This window comes from Panicum virgatum, chromosome 8N (genome assembly GCF_016808335.1).
Source record: "Panicum virgatum strain AP13 chromosome 8N, P.virgatum_v5, whole genome shotgun sequence".
Classification (NCBI taxonomy): Eukaryota; Viridiplantae; Streptophyta; class Magnoliopsida; order Poales; family Poaceae; genus Panicum; species Panicum virgatum.
The window spans coordinates 8,013,284-8,018,256 of NC_053152.1; the positions used below are offsets into that span (position 1 = coordinate 8,013,284).

General features: G+C 56.4%; 1 pseudogene; it reads right to left on the reverse strand.

The window, feature by feature from the left end:
* Nucleotides 1–268: 268 nt before the first annotated feature.
* LOC120684734 lies at nucleotides 269–2,538 on the reverse strand (annotated as a pseudogene).
* Nucleotides 2,539–4,973: the final 2,435 nt, after the last annotated feature.

A 4,973-nucleotide genomic window follows, 5' to 3' on the forward strand; every position in this document is an offset into this window, starting at 1 on the left:
TATATGGTTAAGCTATATATCTTATGTCTTCAAATGAAAACGCTCAAAACTACAAAGTTAATAAGTTGTATGTCTTACGGAGAACGAGCTACTACATTCTTTTATAGAAAGAAGATCTATCTTCATCCGAATGTGTATGAAAAAAATAAAATTTTTCTAGTGTGAGATCCATGTGCATGCATGCCTGAAACATATTGATTGCACAAATTAATAGATTTAACAACATAAGGAGCCATCGTGCTGGACATGTTTAATCCAAGCCTGACTCTTATTTTTCCGCACTAGCAGGAGGAATGCGAGTAACAGGATGCAAGATGAGGCTTGTTTTCTTGCTCGCAAGTAATCCTGAAGCCTCACATACATCGACATCCTTTGGTCCCATTCCATGAGGCAGCTTCCAGTCAAAGTGGTAGAGAAGGCTCGCCAGTGCAAGCTCAATGTTTCCCACGCCTAGGTTAACTCCCGGGCAGATACGACGGCCAGCCCCAAATGGGAGGAACTCGTAGTTTGTTCCCTTGAAGTCGAGGTCGCTGTTTTCGAACCGCTCTGGCTTGAACTCCTCCGGACCGCTCTGGCTTGAACTCCTCCGGATCGTCCCAATACCTGGGGTCCCTGCAGATCGCCCACACGTTGACGAAGACGACCGTGCCCTTCGGCACGTCACACTACTACAAAAACAGCCATTTGTCCCGGTTCCATATGGCCATTTGTCCCGGTTTTGGAACCGGGATTCGGCCGCCGGGACAAAAGCGCTGGAGGCTTTTGTCCCGGGTGGTAGAACCGGGACAAAATGTCCCTCGCGCTAAAAAATATTTGCGCCCTGTGGGATTGGAACCCAAGACCTATTGCCTAGCGCATGGCCTGCTTGCCAACTCATCTAAGTAGTACGTGTGACTCAGTAAAGAATAACTCCCTTTTGAACTATCACGTGGAGGGGCCTTTTGTCCCGGTTGGTGGCTCCACCCGGGACAAAAAGGGCCTTTTGTCCCGGTTGGTACCACCAACCGGGATAAAAGGGTCACCCTTTTGTCCGGGTTGGTGTTACCAACCGGGATAAAAAGGGTTGGACCTTTTGTCCCGAGTGGAGCCACCAACCGGGACAAAAGGGGGGCCTTTTGTCCCGGTTGGTGGCTCCACCCGGGACAAAAGGCCCCTGTCCCCCCTGCTCCTTTGGACCCGGGACAAAAGCCACCTTTTGTCCCGGGTCCAAAGGTAACCGGGACAAATGACCTGGAACAAAGGCCTATTCTGTAGTAGTGTCGTAGCCCATGATCTGGCACGTCTCGCGGCACAGCCGAGGGATCAGGACCGGCCCCGGTGTGTGCAGCCTGAGGGCCTCCTTGATCACCAGTTGGAGGTAGCTGAGCCCCTTGAGGTCGTCCTCGTCGATCGTCGTCTTCCCCTTGAAGGCCGCCCGCACCTCGGCCTGCGCCTTCGCCATGGCCTCCGGGCTCCGGACTAGCTCCGTCATGCACCAGTTGAGAAGGGTGGACGAGGTGTCGCTGCCCGCAACAAACATTTCCTGGAAGAATTGAAGCAACCACGCACGTACGTAGGTAGTCGATCAGCTTACTTGCCGGACCAGCTTCAGTGATAAGCTTTGAGAGCTAGCTACTTACAAGCATCACGGCAACGATGGTGTCGTCGCCGAGCTGGATCGGCGTGCTGCTAATGCTGCTTTCCTTCTGGAGCCTTAACAGCACGCCGAGCAAGCCCGAGCTCCCGGTCCCTGCCGCCGCCGTCCATGGCTTCCATCGTCTCCTGTATGATCTGCACGACGATGCGCTGGAAACTGTCCCGGCATGCGAGCACCTTGCGTGACGTGCCAAGAACCTGCATGAGCTTCCTCAAGGACGGGAAGAGGTCGGCGACGCTGAGGCCCGTCTGCCGAATGGCCTTATTCACGGTGTCGAGGAACTCGTCTTGGTACTTGCTCCGGCTGCCGACCAACTCCCTCACGATGGTGTCGTTGACGAACCTGGAGATCATCCCGGTCAGGTCCACGGCGGCGCCACCTGCGGCGCACGCGGCCAGGTTCTCCGCGAGCCGCGCCGCCTCCTCCTCGCGGATGCGCCAGAACGACCGCACCCGGGTGGCGCTGAACAGCTCCAGCACGCAGATCCTGCGGAGCTGGCGCCACCGCTCGCCATAGGGAGCCCACGCGATGTCGTTGCCGTCGAAGGTGAGCGTGCTCATGGTGGTGGTCACGTACGGGTCGGCGAACGTGACATCGTGCGTCTTCATGATCTCCTGCGCGCCCGCCGGCGATGAGACCACCATCGCCGGCACCATGCCGAGCCGGAGGGTCATGAGATCGCCGTGCTTCTGCGCCAGCATGCGCATTGCACGGTAGATGTTGGGGCTGGTGACGAGGTGGTGGAGGCTTCCGATCACCGGCAGAGTCCACGGCCCCGGGGGCAGGTTGTGCCTTGGTTTCGCGACGAGAAGAGACTTGAGCTTGGAGAAGACGACGACAAGCACGGACACGGACAAGACGAGGAGCACCTTGCCTTCCATGGAGGCGAGCTATTTGCTTTGGCTGGCACGTTGGCTGCTAGACTTACCTGCGTGTGTTTCCGTACCTGTATGTTCCGGCATGATGCCAGCCGAATTTGTAGTGTGGATGGTGCGTGGGAGCAAGCAACAAGAAGCTAAGTCAAAAGTCATGCCGCATGACTTTCAAACATCATGCGGCATGACTTTGCCATGCGTGTTGAGCATGCTTCCTTTAAAAGGCTAATTTTACTTTTTAATCATTACAACTAACGAATTCTGGTTGATCGTCAGCGTGCCAAGTCACCTAGATATGTTGACCAACTAAAAAAAAAAGATACACTTTAGTTAAGAAGATCTGCATAAGGAACACGCGTGCATTATTCAACTATTTGGCGCGTCCTTCTCTTTGCACGGCAGACGTATATGTATACACATATGTATGTGTGAATTTATTTTTATATATGAAAATTATTTAGGGCAAATATACGCTTTGGAGCAGCTCTTCCCCACGTTGGCGCCACTCTTCCGCTCCTCTCGCAGGTGCCTCGTCTCCCTGCCCCCCTCCGGGTGTGGACGCAGCACCGGCGGTGCTGTCGGGCATCGCGGCGGAGGACTCCTCCCTGGCGTAGCGTGGGAGCGGGATGCAGCCGGCCACTATGGAGGCCACGTCCTCCAACAGCGCCTCGTAGTGCCGCCGTACCTCCTCCGCCGTCCATGAAGGCACGCCCGCGGCGAACACGGTGAACCATCCGTTGTCAGGCGTCCTGTCGGTGGGCAGCGTACGCTGGGGGTTAAGAGGAGGGAGATTTGCAAAAAAAAAAAAAAAAAAATTGGCAAGGGTGCTGGGATCTGCGAGCGGTTAAGTGCAAAAGTACCCCACCTCTGTCCCTAGACATCGGATGGAGATCCTATGATCTTGATTGAGAGTGTCTAAGGTTGCATTGCTTACCTAGTTTTCACTTGATATGCTGCCCGCCAAGTCACCTAGCTAGCATGAAGGGAGCACGCGAAAAGACACCAGTGCCCCTGCTTGAACTCAATATATGGTGCTCTCTCTCCTTCTATTTCTATGACCAGTGGGATCCACGTTCCTTCTTCCACCTCATCTTCTTCCAACTCCACTCGTTGAGCGGGCACACCATGGCTGCACCAGCCCTCGCCCACTGACGGTGGCTGAGTACTACTAGCAGGGATTCGAGAGGACCCTTATTTAGAGATTCGGCCAGGGGTGTAAACCACACAAGAATCTCTCTTATGGAAGCGAGGTTGAGACGATGGTTTTTGGACAGGTCCAGGCCGCCCGGAGGCGTAATACCCTATGTCCAATGTGTTGTGATTGGTTCTTTGCTCATCCCGAGTCGGAGAGCCAAAACCCGGAATGTACCAGTAAGGTCCCGAAAAAGGGTCCCCTACATGTCCTGAGATCTTTCTTTTTATAGACTACAAATGCCTTCTCTGCTCCTCTCTACTAACTCGTGTGAACGCCCCCTTTGCATGGTGGGCGTCATCTTCCAGGCTGCCCTGCCTCTGTCAGGCAAGTAGGCGGTTTGTCGGTTCCGCTGTAGCAGGCCTTGGAGGGCTCACTGGTGGCAAGGGTGCTCCGAGGCGGCCTCGGGGCACCCCGGGGTGCCCCGGGGTGGCCGTAGACACTGGCGGGTGGACTCCTACATCTAGGGGTGATCCGGGGTCCTTTGGTATGTCCTCGTGGCCCGGGGTGTCCCGAGGAACATCCGGGCTGGTCCGAGGCGGCCGTGTGGTGGCTCCGGGGTCGCCCCGCGGACCCTTATGGTCCGGAGTGATCCTGATCAACCCCGGGGAGACGTTCGGTGGCTGCCCTGGTTTTACCGCAACGGAGGGCGCAGTAAACGGCGGTGGGCCCTGGCCAGCATCCTTCTTCAAGTTGATGGGAAGGGTAACTCAGGGGTCAGCTATCCGCCGCCTAACTTCTTATCGTCTGAGTGCACGGCATCCCCGTAGTCATGATGTTCTTACGGGGAAGCCGTGCACCCCCTTCGGCTAAGGATGGCAACGGGTCGGGTTCAGTTCGGGTGGAGTGTCTGGGCACCCAAAACCGAAACCCGAACATGAAACCCGAACCCGACCCGAACTCCAATTCGGGTGCAAATTCATGCCCGAAACCGAAACCCGCGGATACCCGAATCCGAACGGATAACCCGAAACCCGAATTTATTTTACAAACCAGCAGCAACATGGGGTGCCAGAGGGTCCGAGAGGGAGAGCGCATGGAATTTATGCTGATCCATCGATTTGGAGGTGGGGCTGGGGCGCGCATCATCAGTGGCGGTGCATCGGGGGACAAAAGGCGAGAATTTGGAGCAGCCGGCTGCCGCGGCGGGTGCGCCCACGGCGGCGGCCCACATCTCTGGCATGGTGCTTCGTCTCGGCCCCCGCCCGTGCCTGTGCGCGCGGCCGCGGCCTCCGTGCGGGGTGGCCTCCGGTCCTCTGCCGTGCGCCGA